At 40.6% G+C, this 18,923-nt stretch overlaps 1 pseudogene; it reads left to right on the forward strand.

Annotated features, from left to right (window-relative positions):
- Window positions 1–12,601: 12,601 nt before the first annotated feature.
- LOC142423800 (profilin-1 pseudogene) lies at window positions 12,602–13,290 on the forward strand (annotated as a pseudogene).
- The last annotated feature ends 5,633 nt before the right edge of the window (window positions 13,291–18,923 follow it).

The following is an 18,923-nucleotide window of genomic DNA, read 5'->3' on the forward strand; positions in this document are numbered from 1 at the left end:
CATTTTGTAATTCTCCAGTGCTCATGGGAATAGAAAATCCATGCTCTTTCCTTGATAAACAGTTAAAACCCATCAACTGAAGAGCTATATTGCTTAGGTCAAGCATCTGTGATTCTTTCAGGTGACTGAGTTAAAAATGCCAAAACTTTCTGCCATTGAATTGGTTCCAACTCAGAAACGCTATAGGACAAGGCCGAACCACCCTTGTGGGTTTCAGAGACTGTAACTGTTTACAGGAGTAGAAAGCCTTGTCTTCTCCCTGGGAGTAGTTGTTGATTTCAAGCTGCAGACCTTGTGGTTAGCAGCAGATTCATAACCATACACACTAAGAAGATGCTGAACGGTATACATCTTCTGATCAAAAGTTACCTCCCCACTATCGCATCACAATGCCCCTAATATCTATCATTAGTTGTAGCTACTTACAAATTAAGAGGAAATCTGGAAAATGTAACACATTAGAGTGGTAGGAAGAATAAGGATTCTTTAACACATCCAAGTCCTAATCCTGGCAATCGGTGAAAATTAATTTAAGGCAAAATGGGGTCGATGCAGACGTGATTAAATTCAGGTGTTTTAGAGGATTTTATTCTGCAGCCTAAAGGAGATGGGCCTTCCAACAGAAAAAGCAGCGGAGAGGTGGCGCCATTCTTACCTCATGTCTTTGTGGTTTATACGTGATTTAATCCTTAATGACTAGGATTGCACATTGTCACATCATTTTAATAAAGTAAAAAGTTTCTTGACTCTGGACTAGAATTTTATGCTTCTGTTCCTCCAGGAAGAAGCAAGGAGAACAAGAGACTCTTGCAATATGTGTGCAAAAAAGATAAGTTATGCTCTTTTTTTTCAGGGTTTTGGAGAAACAGAGCACCTAGAGCAGATCCTCCTGTTTTTATTTTTTTATTTGATGGTGTCATGGTGTCATCCGAAATGCTCTCCCCGACTCCCCTCACAGAAACTGTCTTAGTTTGTTTTTGTGTGTGTATTTTTTTTCACATTGCATTGAGATAAATGTCCCAATGCTTATGGAACTGTGCAATAAAATAAGACACTCTATCCTAGATTAGAAACAATCGATCTAGAAAGATTTCAGTGTGTTTCTCATTATCTGTAGATATCCAGACCAAACAAACTCCCCGCCGTTGAGTCCACACTGACTCCTAGTGACCCTGTAGGATAGACTAGACCTGTCCCTGAGAGTTTCACTCTTCATGAGAGTAACTCTTTGAGGGAGGAGAAAGCCCCATCGAGTGGTATTGAACTGATGACCTTGTAGTTAGCAGCCCAACTCATAACCACTATGCCATGATGGTTCCTTATTCAGATTTAAATTATCTACATTGACTTGGAGGTTTAAGATATGAGTATAGGTTTACTATATACCAGGGTAGTTACAAATACTCTTTCTACAGTACGAGTTCACACATTTCATTCTAAATTATTTCAAAGAACCCATATTTCTGTGATTAGTGGAAGGCTGGAGACAGGTTTCCCCAGTAATAATTTTGTCTTCATATATTCCAGTAAGAGTTCCAATCAAAACAGTGAGTTCTGAGGGGGCTCTGTTGGGATAGTTCATTTCTGGGCAGAAAGAAGTCAGCTCAGAGGTAATGGCTATCATTCTCTAAGAGTTCATTGTCGTAATCTTGACAGATATTTCTCAAGGCATGGCATGGTCACAGGGGCTTGAAGATGTTTTAAGATATTTTAATGGTGTTGCCGAGGAAAAGACCGGGGAGCTGCTGGAGAGTTTTCTTCCATCAGGACAACACATCTGTTTTGCCTTCAAGGGTGGCAAAGGGCCTTTCACAAGAATTATTTTGGGAGATATTTTCTCATCCACCCTATAGCCCTAATATGTCATCTTCAATTTTTCTTTTTTGTTCCTCAAACACAAAGAACACTTAAAAAGAACACTGTGTACAATCCTCAAATTTTCTAAAACTGCCAATTTGATATGATGTAAATTAAAGAGTGAGACATTCTCAGAGGAAGGGTCAGAGCGATGAAAACACCGGCTTTAGAATTGTATCGACCTCGAAGAAAGATATGTCAAAAACAATAGTTTCACATCTGATGTTTTTGTTCCATAAGGATTTCTCTGATTTTTTAGCAAATATTTTAACCTGCAATCATATATGTGTGTGACTATATATGACTATGCTGTATAAATATATGACTGCACCTTATGTATGACAATTATTTCTATCAATGGAGGTACAAATTTGTAAGCAGTTACTTGGCAAAATGACTGAAAATTCTATATTTATGCCAATTCCAAAGAAAGGTGACCTAACAAAATGCAGAAATTATCAAGTAATATTGTCAAATAATTTCATTATTACATGCAAATAACATTTTGCTGAGGATCATTCAAAAATAGTTGTACAACATACAAAGCTAGGCAACTGCCAGAAATTTAAGCCAGATCCAGAAGAGGAGGACACAGACTATGGGATGTGATTGCTGCTGTCAGATACATCTTGAGTGAAAACAGAATTCTAGAAAGCTATCTACCTGGGTGTACTATTGATTATGTAAATATAATTGGCTGTGTGAGTTATAACAAATTATAATTAATATTTCAAATAATGAGGATTCCAGAACCATTTTACTGCGCTCCAGTGGAATGAGTAGATTAGCCAAGACAGGGTCATTGCAACAGAGCAAGAAGATGCTGCATGGTTTGAAATCAGGAAAAGCACAAATCAGTGTTAACTTCCCTCGGCATACTTATTCAATCAGACTGCTGAGGAAATATAGACCGCAGTGTGTCAGGATTGGAGGAAGACTCATTAACAACTGTGCTATTCATAGAAGCAACCTGCTTGCTGAAAAGAAAAGGACTTGAGGCACGTATTGATGAAGACTGAAGACTATAGCCCTCATTAAGCAGTACTCCTTAGTATAAGGAACGCAAAATTCCTCACCACTAGAGCAATGTCCAACATCATGATAAGTGGAGAAAAGCAGGACACTAGCAGGGCCTTCCTTTTACTTGTTTCCTTACATTGTTTTTGAAAAAGCAATACCTGTGGAAGCAATCATCATGAAATTAAATGGTATATTTCCCTGGGAAAAGGTGCTGCCAAGATCTCTTGAAAAGCAAAGATTGTGGGGGGAAGAAATGGGGAGCTGATATCAGTGGCTCAAGTGGGAAGAGATTGCTTTGAAAATGATGATGGTGGCATGTATGCAAATGTGCTTGACACACCGGAGGAATGTATGGATTGTGATAAGAGATGTAAGAGCCCCCAATAAACGTGTTGTTGGTTTTTTTTTTAAAGAAAAGAATGGCAAAGATTTCACTTTGAAGACTAAGGTGTACTTGATGTAAGCCATGGAATTATCCATTACTTCAGATGTTGGTGCAACCTGGACAATGAATGCAAAAGTGAAGACTAAGTGAGGCCTTAAATAGATGGTGCTGGCCCAGAAGAGTCAAGATGCTGTGCATGAACAGGAGAAAAACAAATCTGGCCCGTAAGTAGGATAGCCAGCATGCTCCTTAGAATCGAGGGCTGTGAGCCATTGTCTCACATACTGAGTACATGTTATCAGGAGGGAGCAGACCCTGGAGAAGGGAGGGTATCTTGCTTGTTAAACTAGAGAGACTGTGAAAAGAGGAAGGCCCTCAATGAGATGAATCGGCACAGTGGTTGCTACACTGAGTTTAAGCACAGCAAGACTGTGGTGAGGTAGACCAGGAGCAGGCAGTATTTCATCGTCTTGTATACCATAGGGTCACAATGCTTCACAGCCAACTTCATAACAATTAACAACAATGAATGCGTATCTATCTGATATATATATATATGTACCTATAAATACAGACATCAAAATTGTAATGTAATACTATACTTACAGAGAAGGAAATCAGTTTATTGCAAGTTATCGGAAAACTTCCTGAAAGAGGTTAATGTTAAGGAGTGTTTTAAACAAAATAGAGTCATAGGGTGGCAAAGATAAATGCATCAATTTCTGCTACAGTTGAATTCAGAGCCAAGAGAGAAAGTCATGTGATCTGAAGGCTAGGGATTTTCCCACCAAACAAACTGATGTACTAATGTGCATGACACTTCCATGGTTCCCGCTGAATATAGCAAGTAGAATCTCAGTATATTTTAAACCCCATTATGGCACTTTGTTGAATAGCAAGTGTGAAGCACCCCTGCTAAATCATTCCCGGCATAATCAATGTAGTCACGGCCGTGTCTAAGTGCGTTTTCATAGGTTTGCTGCCTTAGCACATTTCCCGAGTTACCCCTCCCTCTCCTTCACCAGCTCCCTTCTAAAATGCTCTGGTAATCATCCTTTACTGAACCGGAAGGCTGTGTCCTCTTCAGAATGTCCATCGACGCCGATGGCCTTCTGAGTTTAATGGCATGTAATTACTGTTCCCTCCTTATTCTGTAACTTCTGTTACTGTGAATGTAAGCACTATTCTAAAAAAAAAATATCCCTCTAGGAGAAAGAAGAAAGTAAAGCAAGGTTATTGATATCCATGCCAAACAGGAAAAGACTGACAAAACAGATTCATCCTCTTGTCTGCAGGATCAAATTAAAGGCACAAGCCAAGGCTTCTCCTGAGCCTTGACCTGGCTGGGGTTTGGCGAAATAAGCTTCTTCTTCATCTGTGTCCATTTAAACAGGGCTGTTCAGAGATTGAGCCACACTGGGGCCATTTATATTTCTGTTAATACAATCAATTATGATGACAGTTCATCGGGGTTGTGAGTGAATGGAATTTCTATGGGCACTTGTCTTTAAGAAGTATGAGCAGTTGTGGAGATTAGGGTCAGTAGGCTAATATTCAAACATCCTTGACCTCATCACATATAAATAAATCCAAGTAGTTATCAGTCCATTTATATAATACATAAAGCTTCTACATCATTTTTACAATATTACGTAAAATTAAGCATTTGTGTGCAATGCAAGAGAAACTATTTGTAAAAACTTTGACTAACATGGTTAGTGGTGTTTGTGGTAGAGATGCTAGACTAATCACAGAGCAAATATCACTAGAATGTTTGTAGGAAGCCCAAACAACCCACTGCCATTGAGTTGATTCTGACTCAGTGACTTAAGTAGGATTTCTGAGACTGTAAGTTTTTACAGAAATAATTAGTTACAACGTTGTCCCCCCTAGTAGCTGGTGGGCTTGATCACCTGACAGAGTAGTTGGTAGACCAACACCTATACTCTCATAGAAAAGGAAAGCTGTACCCTAAATATTTATATTTGAACGGTAATAATTTTGATAATAAAATACAACTGTTGATAAAGATAACTCAAGCATCCTCAGGCTACCTCACATATTAGTGTATATGTGTCTAGGATAAGGAAAACATTAAAACCTTTTTCTTGCCAAGCACAACCTGGGGAGCACTGCTGGTGGACTACCTCCAGGGTTAAAGGTTTGAATCTACCACGTGGTTCATGTCGTGGTCAGAAACCCTGGTCCTGAAAAGGACTGTACTCTTACAGAGGGACTTCATGAATGTTGCCTTGAATTGCAAGTTATGGAGGACATCAAGGCACTTGGATCTCTTCATGCCTAAGGACCAGCAGACTAGAAAGAGTCACCATTTTTCTGCAGGAAACATTGAGCAAGCATGTAGTGGGTACTCTTACACAATAGGGGAGGGAAGGATTACAAGCAAAACTCAGGCGATTCACTTGGGTTTCTCTCAGTAACGCCAGGATTCAGAAAGTATGAATAGACACACGAGACAACCTAAGATTGAGAGTCTAAATTACTGAAGATGTCGACTTATCAGGAGTAAAAGTTTGGGTCACGTGTTTAGTTAAGTAACCAAGACCTGCTGTAATAATAGCTGAGGGTGAAGATAATTTTTAATGGCAAAGGGTAATTCTTTCCATTAATCATATGCCTCTTATAAGTTTCTTCTTCCTAGAAGAAAGCTCCACCCAAACCATGGACTTCCCCTCCACACCCATGTGGACAAGGGCTCTCTGGTGCACAAAGTAACTGAGGTGAGCACTGAGGTGCCAGAATCAACATTTCCTCACAGGACGTCAGAAACAAGAGCATGGTGGACAGCTGCCCCTTGTAAAAGGTGTGGATTCACAAAAGCATTCTCGCCGGACCATTCTAACTGGGATATTTCTAGATCACAACTAGAAGTAGCAGTCTTCCTGACCTGCAACTACTTTATGTCTCAGAAATTTTCTGAGCATTTCTTACACCTTTCCTATTCAGACCTAGTTGCATTTTCCCTGGTGGCTTTTGTGTTTTTCGATGTATTGTGGATATGTATATTTTCATTTCATATTTACTAAATAGTTTTTGTTGGTTTTCTTGGCCAGTATTTTATTTAGAGCATCTACATCTATTTTTGATGGCTTTCTTCCTATTCTCTCACATTTCAATTTTAGAATAATGATAATTTGAAAGAATGAATACGTTCATTTTCTTTCTTTTCCAAGCCCCCAGGAGAGCTCCAGCTGTGTGAAAATTACCTAGGACATGAAAGGTTTCCATAAACAATGATAAGACTAAATTTTAAAAAACCTATTTTAAAGTAATAATTATGCTTATTGTTCTATTTCGGTCACATTTATGTTATACATGGTAAATGATTTCTATATTAGCAAAAAAGGTTGAACAATCGGTGTTCATGACAAACACATTATTAATAACACTAAGCTTTAATAATATATGACAAAGGCACAGGAAGTCGTGACAGCCACCCAGGAAGCCTGAGTATCTGCACCCACTGACACAGCCTCGTTGCTATGGTTTGCTGTTAGGTTCCATCTGTCAGCTCAGACCCACAGAGAATCTATGCACACCTGGACAAAACCCTCTGCAGTCTTGCACCGTCTTCCTCGCCGCTATGGTTGAATCCGTTATTGCAGCCACTGTGTCCGTCAGGCTGGTTGAAGGTCTCCCTCGTTACCGATGTCCTTTTCCAGGCTCTCTCCTGACAATATGTTCAATGTAGGGGGGAAGTCGCACCATTCTTGCTTTGAAGGAGAATTCTGGTTGTACTTCCTCCAAGTGACGAGTCATATTTCTCCTGGCAGTACGTAGAATTCTCAATATTCTTTACCAAAAACATAGCTCAAATGCACTCGTTATTCTCTAGTCTCCTATCTTCATTGCCCAATTGTCACCTATAGATAAAGTGATTGAAAGTGGGACAGCTGGGTTACATGCACCTCACTCTCCATGTCACAGTTTTGCTCTTTAGGGTTTTAAGGAAGTCTTGTGCACCATAACTGACTAATGAAAATATGCTGCTTGATTTCTTGATTACTACTTCCATGAGCATTGATTCTTGGTCAAAGAAAATAAAACACTGACAACGCCATTCTTTTTAAAATTATGATATTGTCTATCATAATTTCAGTTGAGAAGATTTTGACTCTCTTTACATCGAGGTTAAATCGGTACTACAGGCTGTAGTATTTTTTTACCCCAACAGTTTTATTGGTGCATAATTTATAGATCTGAAAATGTTTACAGGATCAGACAGCCGCATGTTTCTCCTGAAGAATGGCAGGTGTGTTTGAACTGCCAGACTTGCAATGAGGAGTCTAATACTTACCCGACAGCACCATCAGAACAGTCATTTATGTCATTAAGACCGTGAGAAGGGCCATTTCAGAACATTTCATGGCACGCAGTTGACCCTGAATATGCACCACAGGGCAGTTGCTCAAACAGAGCAAGGGGATACTGAATGTTTTAAAATCAGGAAAGGTTTGTGTCATCCCTGTATCAATTCATGTAATTATTGAATCTATATGTGAAGCACATAATCTGAGAAGCTAGACTGTTTGAAAAAAAGCAAGGCATGACAATTGGAGGAAGACTCATTAACAACGGGCCGTGTGCAGATGATGAGACCTTACTCGTTAAAAGGGAAGAGAACTTAAGCCTTTAATGATGATTATCAAATGCTTCTCTGGCCATCCTTATTCCTTGTCCGGCTTTCACATGCATACAAGGCAACTGAAAATATTGTTTGAGCCAAGTATTCCTTGCTTTTTAAGTCTTTCAACGCAGTGGTGGTTCTCAACCTGTGGGTTGCGGCCTCTTTGGGGATTGAACAACCCTTTCACAGGGGTCACCCAAGTCATGACAGTAGCAAAATTATAGTTATGAAGTAGCAAAAAAATAATTTTATGTTTGGGAAATCAGCACAACATGAGGAGCTATAGTAAAGGGTCACGGCATTAGGAAGGTTGAGAACCATTGTTTTAAAGAGATATTTTTCGTAGCAGATTAACCTAGTACAATGTGTCATTTGATTCAGATTTTTAATTAATTAGTAATCCATAGTATTCCATTGTGTATATGCACCAGAGTTCCTTTATCCATTCTTCTTTTGATGAGAGTTTGGGATGTCTCTGGCTTCCTGCTGTTGTGAACTGTGCTGCAATGAACATATGAATGCATACATCTGTCCATGCTGTGTCTCTTATTGCTTTGGGGTATATGCTCAGGTCGTATGAGATTTCTATTCCCAGTTGTTTTAGGTACTGCCTTATTACTCTCTGCAGTGTTTATACATGTTTACAAATATACCAGAAGTGTAGAAGAGTGACAATCTATACCAGCTGTTCTCAACCTGTGGGTCACGACTCCTTTGGGGGTCGAACGACCCCTTTGCAGGGGTCACCTGATTCATAACAGTAGCAAAATTACAGTAATGAAGTAGCAGCTAAAATAATTTTATGGTGAGGAGGTCACCACAACATGAGGAACTGTATGAAAGGGTCACAGCATTGGGAAGTTTGAGAACCACTGATCTATATAGATCTCATAATCATTTGGCATTTTTTAAACTTTTTGAATTGTATGCTATACAGCCCTAATAAACAGTGATTGAACCACAGACAACTCATGCCATTGATGGACCTGAAACCCATTATTCTGAGCCAATTTAGTGGATCACAAAAGGATAATTATTGTATAGGGCCACTAAGGGCAAACACCAAGACAAAAGCAACCATCAATTCTTAGTCATGTAATCTTCTAATCTTGTCCCTCAAGCCCAATGATCTTTTTACAAACCACTGTCATCGGAGCCTCACCTCTGCTGGGGTCAGTTTCAGGTCAAGGGAAAAGACCAATCAGTTCCTGTCATAGAGCATTGTTCCACTGTCACCGCCAATCAACAGATTCTTGTACATGGGTGCTCACTGAACCTTAATAGAAATTCAAATCCAGAGGTGCTTGGTTGATCCTGGTCTCAGATGAAGTGATTTCATATCTGTCCATGAGATAACCAACCCACTGTTGGGAAAAACATTGAATGCTACTTAGAAAGACCCCAAAAGGGAACCTCTGTCCTGCATTAGCTTCCAATTCAGCTCTTTATGACCCAGGCAACATGCTAGAAACAACTGGGACGTCAGATTTTTCCCTTTTGAGATGCATATGGTTCTTCATAGGCCAGACCAGAAGGATCCAATTTGGAAACCCTTCTTAGGGAACTGGACTGTACCTTAAACATACAAGTAGCAGATTAAATGAATGTAAATACTGTCCTGGATGTGAGAAGAAATAGATGACGATTATCACAGCTTTATGGAGTTGGAAGTCATTGGACTTTTGATGCAAATCTCTTGCTTTGAGGATGCCCAATAATTGACAATCTTAGACTACCTGGTATTTGCTATTATCATACCATCTGCTTTATTGTGACATATTTTCATCCAACCATCATAAATCTACCATAGCAAATGAGTTTTATTGAAAGTTTTGACCTAACCCTCATTGTTTGCATAAATAGTGCCTAGTCGCTTCAGTTTTTAACTGGTGGAGGCTAACTATTCATGTATTTTAGTCTAAATCTCTTCCCAATACATGTATACTTTACATTTCTAAACCAAATTTAAAATTCTCTACCATTGGCCAATTCAATGATATTATAAATATAATTACCTTATGTTCCATGGGAATGATTTATATTCCCCAATATAATGATATCTCTAAACTGGATCAGAGACATATCCCAACTATATATATGGCTGGATTTTGAGTTCACACTTAATCATAAGCTCTAATCTAATAACAATTTGTTCTCATGAAGGGGCCCTACTTGATACTCACTCTCATGAAGAGACCACTAAAGATATACATGGGAACTCTAGCAACGTGTGGTGAAAACATCGGATAGTGCCCAGCTACGGGAAAGAAGATATTTTTTAACAATTTATTGGGGCTGATACAATTCTTTTCACAGTTCATACATATATATACATCAATTGTATAAAGCACATCTGTACAGTCTTTGCCCTAATCATTTTTTTCTCTTTTCTTCTTTTACATTTTATTAGGGACTCAAACAACTCTTACCACAATCCATACATATACATACATCAATTGTATAAAGCACATCCATACATTCCCTGCCCCAATCATTCTCAAGGCATTTGCTCTCCACTTAAGCCCCTTGCATCAGGTCCTCTTCCCCCCCCCCTCCCTTCCCATTCCCCCCTCCCTCATATGCCCTTGGTAATTTATACCTCGTTATTTTGTCATATCTTGCCCTATCCAGAGTCTCCCTTCCCCCCTTCTCTGCTGTCCCTCTCCCAGGGAAGAGGTCACATGTGCATCCTTGTAATCAGTTCCCCCTTTCCAACCCACTCACCCTCCACTCTCCCAGCATCGTCCCTCACACCCTTGGTCCTGAAGGTATCATCCACCCTGGATTCCCTGTACCTCCAACCCTCATATGTACCAGTGTACAGCCTCTGTCCTATCCAGCCCTGCAAGGTAGAATTCGGATCATGGTAGTTGGGGGGAGGAAGCATCCAGGATCTGGGGGAAAGCTGTGTTCTTCATCGATACTACCTCACACCCTAATTAACCCATCTCCTCTCCTAAACCCCTCTATGAGGGGATCTCCATTGGCCGACACTTGGGCCTTGGGTCTCCACTCTGCACTTCCCCCTTCATTTAATATGATATATATATATATACATATATACACATACATATATACATATACACATATATACACATACATACACACACTTATATCTTTTTTTTTTTTGCATGATGCCTTATACCTGGTCCCTTGGGCACCTCGTGATCGCACTGGCCGGTGTGCTTCTTCCATGTGGGCTTATTTGCTTCTGAGCTAGATGGCCGCTTGTTCACCTTCAAGCCTTTTAGACCCCAGACACTATCTCTTTTGATAGCCGGGCACCATCAGCTTTCTTCACCACATTTGCTTATGCACCCATTTGTCTTCAGCGATCCTATCATGGAGGTGTGCAGTCAATGATATGATTTTTTGTTCTTTGATGCCTGGTAACTGATCCCTTTGGGACCACTCGATCACACAGGCTGGTGTGTTCTTCCATGTGGACTTTGTTGCTTCTGAGCTAGATGGCCGCTTGTTTATCTTCAAGCCTTTAAGACCCCAGTCACTATCTCTTTTGATAGCCAAGCACCATCCGCTTTCTTCACCACATTTACTTGTTCACCCACTTTGGCTCTAGCCGTTGTGTTAGGAGAGTGAGCATCATAGAGTTCCAATTTAATAAAAGAAGGTATTCATGCATTGAGGGAGTGTTTGAGTAGAGGCCCAAGGTCCTTCCGCCACCTTAATACTTGACCTATAAATATAGACACATAGATCTATTTCCCCATCCTCCTATATATATTTGCATGTACATGTCTTTGTCTAGACCTCCATGAATGCCCTTTGACTCCTAGCTCTTTCCTCCATCTCCCTTGACCTTCCTCCTGCCCTACTACCATGCTTCATCGCCACCTGGGCTAGAGTATACCTCTTCTCTAAGCAACCTTACCCTTGATCATTTCCCACCAGGCCTGCCACTTCCCCTTCTCTACCATTTGGGGTCCCATGTTTTTCCCTTGTCCCTGGATTTGTTAACACCACTTCCTTACCCCCCCTACCCCCCCACCCCAAGTCCCCCCGGGGAAAGAAGATCTTAATGACTTGTTTTAAAATAAGCAGCCATTTATATGAGGTGACATCTAAGTCCACATGAAAAAGCACACATCTGGGTGATCAAAGGATTATAAATAACAAAATCTAAGGCTGGAGGAGGGAATGGTATTAGAGCTTAAATTCTAAACAACTGGTTTACAGAAGACTGTACGATGACAGAAGGCCATTCATGTCCAAGCACATTGGCAGCATCACCACATGGATCAAACCTCCTAGGAATTCCTTTTGACCAGGGATGTGAATAGTCTTGCTATCAGACAGAGTGCCCTGGAAAGTGGATTAAGACTGGAGTAGTTACGCTAAAATTTAACCCTTATCATCTGTTTTAACAATCTTAAATTTCTTAAAGTTGTTTTTTTTATTATCTTCTTTTGGATTAGGGTGTTTTGTAATAGGTATTGGCTGGTGGATATACAATGTTTTATAAAATCCAAGATAGGTAAATCTACAGAGACAGCAACTGGATTAATAGTTTCTTGAGGGAGGAAGTGCGAGGGCTGCTGCTACACAGCTAGCAGAGCCGCGGTCCGGACAGCAGCGCGTGCCCTGAGCTCTCCGCCTTACCCCCGCCGGCCCGCCCGCCCGAGGCAGCCCAAGCTCAGCCCGCGGCCCCAGCAGCAGCACCTAGAAGCTGCCCCAGTAGCAAAGCCATGGCCGGGTGGAACGCCTACATCGACAACCTCATGGCGGACGGGACCTGTCAGGATGCGGCCATCGTGGGCTATAAGGACTCGCCCTCTGTCTGGGCAGCTGTCCCCGGGAAAACCTTCGTCAACATCATGCCAGCCGAGGTTGGAGTTCTTGTTGGCAAAGACCGGTCAAGTTTTTTCGTGAATGGGCTGACACTTGGGGGCCAGAAATGTTCTGTGATCCGGGACTCACTGCTGACGGACGGGGAATACACCATGGATCTTCGCACCAAGAGTACTGGCGGAGCCCCCACCTTCAACCTCACTGTCACCATGACTGCCAAGACGCTAGTCCTGCTGATGGGCAAAGAAGGGGTCCACGGTGGTTTGATCAACAAGAAATGTTATGAAATGGCTTCTCACCTGCGGCGTTCCCAGTACTGACCTCATCTGCCCCTCTCCCCCCACCACTTCCCACTGCTTTTGCAACCCCTCCAATACACACACACCATTTTTATTTTGGGGGGCCATTACCCCATACCCCTTATTGCTGCCAAAACCATATGGGGTGGGGGGTTGGGGCTGGATGGACAGGCACCTCCCCCTACCCATCCCTCCTGTGTGTGGTTGGAAAACTTTGTTTTTTGGGTTTCTTTTTTTTCTGAATAAAAAAAGATTCTACTAAAAATAAAAAATAGTTTCTTGAGGTTGTGCCAGGAGAGGTTGAGGGAAGGGAGTGAGCTACTAATGAGAACAAGAATGAAAAAAAATGTTCTAAAATGATTGTTCTAAAATTGATTGTGGTGATGACTGCACAACTCCAATTTTTAAAGCATTTCAATGTGTGGTATTGGAATTATATGTCTGTATAACAAAAATAATCCATTTAAATTTTTATTATATTTATGTGACATTTGCTATCTTGACTTCCATGGGTATTGATTGTGGACTTCATTCTTGGAATCCCCACTTGGGTTGCATTGCTTTTCTTCTGGCCTTTTGGTATAGTTCATAGTTTTTTTTATTGATAGCTAGATCATTTGTACAGTTCAAAGAGGGAGGTTCAGTGAGGTAAGGAGAAATTTTTCTGGGAAGTGGGAATCATCCTTTGATTAACTTCAGGTGTTGGCGCTGATCTAATTAAAACTAGGCTAGCTTTGGAGTTTGTGGTCCTTAGGTTCACCCTTAAGGCACTAGGGGCTTCAGATTCCTCCTAGAGATGCCTGATGGTTAGAGTAGTACTTCTGTAGCAAAGGGGTTTCTCCTTCTGCCTATATTCTAGATTTGTATTTTACTATCTCCTCCTCACTCGGCTTTATCTTCCTCACTGCACTGTGTCTTAAGGAGACTCTATTTCTCAGAAGATACCTGTTACTTGGTATTTGTCAGACTGGCGCTGAGCAGAGGGTTGTGGGCATTCTATGTTGTCTGACACAGCTGGCAGATGTTGGGCCCCCGAGTCTTGCGAGTGTCATTTTCTCAGTGCTACTTCCCTCTCCTAGTCTATTCAATATTCCTCTCTCCTCTCCCTCTCCCAGGGAGACGGGGTTTTCCTCTTTACTCTAGCTGCAAAGGGTTTACTTCAGTGCCTTAGGGACAATCGTGTCGGCTTGTGCTCGCCAGTTAAGATTTGTGTCCCACAGGGAAACGGGGGTTACGAGACCGGTGGACTTTTCTCCTGCTGTCTCAGCGCCTCTGTCCCGTCCAACAGCCCTTCTCTATTAAGGAAACTTTCTCAGGATGGTCATGATCGTTTCTCCAAGCTGCTAATGGGGTTCCTAGAGGAAAAAAATCACGACAGTCTGGGGCGTCCTGCTATTTGCGACCTCGCAGATTCTTTTCACAACTTCTCAGCGCGAACGTCACTGGCCTCTGCTGATTTTCCAGCCGTCCTCATGGACTTGCCTGAGCAGGCGGTGCCTAGCTGCAACCGATCCGGCTAAGTCAGTATTTCTGTCTCATCGCTCCTATGGGAACTTCCTGGACGCCGAGACCCTTGTTGCCCTGTGACCTCAGCACTGAAGACAAACCAGGCACTTGAGGCTTTCCGGGGATTTTTGTATTTTCGTCTGTCTGCAAGACATGCTCTTGCCAACTCTGATATTCCCAAGTGGAAACACGAGTAACCTTTCGATTATTTTTAATAGTCACATCAAGCTCTCTATCTTCCCAGAATATAAACTGCCGTGTACGTATGGGTGTTATTTAAGACTAAATGATTAGGTGTCCCCCAAGCTATCATTTCTTCCCCTGCACATAAGTCAAAAGAGATCAAAACGCTTTCTTGCTTCTGTGCAATATCTCAGTGTTCATCTCAGGCCTTGGTTTGGCGCGGTCGGTAATTGCATTTTTCTGTTCACAACACCAAGTAATTATCAAAATCCTGCCTTTAAAAGTGTTCCAGTATTTGATGAAAGACACGAACATTAGCAAATGACTGGGAAGCTTGTATTTGAAATCTGAACGTTTCTTGCCACAGTCCAAATGTTGGTGAGCAAAGACTTGGCGGCGAGCTCTAATTGGAGCTCCTGACACATTTGTAGGATATTCATATATGTTGATGTTCTACGTACAATGTTGATACTTGACAAAGGGGTGCTTTAAGTTACTTGGTGACTAGGTCTGCCCCCGTTCCAGTCATCAAAATACCTTGACTTTCCATTGCTAAAGAAACTTTAAAGTACAAAGAAGCATTCAGTGAGTCAGCTCACAAAGTCCAAGGTGGCAGAATGATTTCCTTCAGCACATGGAAGAAGAAAAGAGTGAGGAATACCAGGCAAACAGCCACGTTGAATGCAGAAAAGTTCTCCGAGTGAGTGGGAACTCTCGACGTGATACGTGTTTCTCCCCTTCATCTGGAGTGGAAAGCAAGAAGACTTTCCAAGAGCTTTAGGGCAACTTCAAAGGAAGGAAATTTTTTCCAAAAAAGACTACACCCAGAGAAAAAACAGGCACCATTCTCATCGGACCTAAATTAAGTGCTTCACTTTAATGCTGAAGGGAGACCGAATATTCGCTACCAAGACTAGATTGAGCCTGTGATCAACTGCCATTTGGCTAACCCAAGCATCAGAAGTGGCTTTGCATCTGAGCAGCGTATTTATTCCTGTCAGCTAAACTTTGTCCGGCGTCCCTCCTCAAAAGCTCAGCACATAAACACACTGCCTACAGCTTCGCATTGATTGGCAGCACAGTTAATTTCCAGGGAAACCGCAGCTTTATTAAGTGTGTGGTACTAACCATAAAAACATCACTATTTATAGCATACAGCATGGCGGGGTATCCATACAAATAAAATATAACAATAATAAACAAAAGGCCTGCCTGTACTCCTACAGAACATCAATGAATTTGTTTTAACGGCAAACCACAACAGGAGAAGCAAATGCCCCTGGGTATGGGCTACAGCAACCTCCCCGCAAAGACAAGGACCTTTTGTGGTCTCCGCAGTGTGGAAAGAAGTGTAAACATGAAGAGGCTTTTTAATATTATTCCTCATCGGTTCAAATATTCGTCGTCCCTATGCCAAACAAAAATGCTTCCTGCAGACTGGGAAGGAGAGGCAGGAGAAATCTCAGAGGGTCTCTTTAAATACAAGATGAGAGAGTGTCCTGAATTTAACTAGCTGTAATTTCTTGAAAATATATCTTGAGAAATATTGTGGTTTAGTGGTAGAACTGATTTAAAGATTGGGTAGTCTGCATTATAACCTCAGATTACAAGTTTGAAAAGAAGGGAGAGTACAAGGAAGATTTGAAATGTTTATAAAAAATCATAGCTTTAATTCCATTTTTCCATGAACTTTGGAAACTCTCTTATATTGCTTAATTTTGTTTTTTGTTGTTGCTATCTTTTCAATTATAAAAGCATGCATTGTTGTAAGATTCCATGAGAACAGGTTTATTTACTTGTTTTTAGCAATCCCAAATTACTTTCATATACTTAAACAAACAAAACAAAATTTAAAGGCTCACGTTAATCTTTTGCAAAGGGGAAGGAAAGGGGATAGATAACATACACACACATACATATAACCTGATATTAAAAATATTTTTCATAAACTCTCTGGGCACCTGATTTAGCTCCCTAGTTATGACACAGGCACAGTCCTGTGATAAGTAAGAACAGAGTAAGTATGGTTGGAGGAAAATTCTGAATAGATTCTTATTTTTCAATTGAAATCCATAAATCAACTGGAAGGAGATCACATGAAATATATCTCAAAATATTGACTTATTAATGAAGTGTGCACATAACTGACTCCTCTTGTTAAACATCCAAGAATATCAATAAAATTGATTTTCAATGATTTTTCATTCAATCAGTCAGTGACAACATTTGAGAGTCCAAGTTTGGGGGGATGAGAAAGGTGGTAGGGACATAATAAGACAAAGCCCATGCACTTGATGGACTAACCCTTAAACTTGGGCTAACTCGGAATGTTAATTTTGTCTCTTATCTTAAATCAGGTATGCAAACTCTGTTATCTTAAGAAGAGACTAAGTATTTACCATTCTCTTGTTTATAAATGATAACCAAAATGATTTCATAAATCTTTCATAAGAATTACATTTAAAATACATTTTAAGTGTCATCCACAAAGAGAATACTCAATAAATTCTAGTACTCTTCTAGAGAATTGGGGCCTTTGAAAAAGTTAAGCTCTCAAAAAGCGACAAGACTCTCACTAAACTGTTCATTTGAGTGGTAAAAATTTAAACTGTTCTTGAAATAACTCCAATGATAGTAACAGAGTACTTCAATTAATTTCACAACTTAACATTCCCTAAATAAAATATCTTAGCATATTTGGGGGTTCCTTGGATTGAGAAAGCTATCCATTCTATGGCTGTTTTGTGTACTTATTTTTCTTAAGGTTATTTTTTAAAACTCTGTAGCATATCGGTCCTAGGAAGCAATATGGCAAACACAGTCATTTTATCAACGAATACACACATTCTATAGAGATAATATGCAATAGAATATAGGACGCGACTATTGTTTCCAGGGCATTCAACCGTTACATTCTCATTGCAGGGAAGGTCCTACACTGAGAAACAAGCAGTAAGCTGACCTTCTTCAAGGTGGCCTTTATTGTTATAAAACTACTGTAATCTCTTCATCTCTTAAATTATTGTGGCAAGCAACTATGGAACTAAACAGAATCAAATATTGTCATTATGAAACTGTAATCCCTTGCAGATATACACTGTATTATCCTTAAGGAAAACAGATAAGTGCTAGTTTTGTGGCTGCTATTTTCTCCTTTCAGTAGAACAAAATAACATTAGAAAGATTTCAATATGTTCTCTGTAGCTCTCTGTCCCTTAATGGACATCCATACTAATTTACAGGGTCTGTGAAGTTCAAAATACATACCATAGACAGACGACTTGTATAACAATTCCATTAAAGAAAACTAGTTGTTCTAGTTTCCCAGAGTTTTTTTTTTTCTTTTAAACATGGTAATGCTATTCTTTGAACTACATGGCCTTCTTATACTGCGTGCTGAATTGATCTCCTCCTTTAGGATTACCCTGCTGGACAGTTTCGGCAGACTGCAGGGATTATCTGAAATCTCTTGAGCTTCTCACTCTTCTTAATGCTGGAACATATCCGAGGTGCACATCTGTGAGTGGTTTATGGCTCTGAGCTAGAAGCTAGATCGGAAGACTGGGATTAGAAAACCAAAGTTGGTAAGCCCCTTCTCCCCTCTTCTCACATCTCATACCTTCACAGCAGCAGAGTTTTCGCATAAAATGGTACACAATGCATTCACGGTCAGCACTCAACCCTCACACCAAACTCATTGTCATCGAGTCAATACAAACTCATAGGGATCCAACTGGCCCTGTGAGTTTTCAATAAGTAACGCTTGATGGGAGGAGAAAGACCTGTCTTTCTCCTGTGGAATGGCTGATGGTTTTGAACTGCTGATCTTATGGTTCACAGCCCAACAGGAACCATGCTGCCAAGAGAAACTCCTAACCCTAAGTCCTAATGAGACTATATTCACCAAATACTGTCCACCAATAATCTTGCCATAATCGCCTTTCTACCTTAACACAATAGGACTGTGTGTGTATCTGCACACGTGTATGTGGGGAGCTAATAGCAATGAGTACAAGAATGAAGAAAATCTTCTAAAATTGATGATGATGATGATTGTCTAGCTCTTTTTTTTAAAGGCGTTTTATTAGGGGCTCAGACAACTCATCAGAATCCATGCATACATCAATTGTGTAAAGCACATCTGTACATTCATTGCCCTCATCATTTTCAAAGCATTTGCTCTCCACTTAAGCCCTTCGCATCAGGTCCTCATTTT

This window comes from Tenrec ecaudatus, chromosome 13, assembly GCF_050624435.1.
Source record: "Tenrec ecaudatus isolate mTenEca1 chromosome 13, mTenEca1.hap1, whole genome shotgun sequence".
Lineage (NCBI taxonomy): Eukaryota > Metazoa > Chordata > Mammalia > Afrosoricida > Tenrecidae > Tenrec > Tenrec ecaudatus.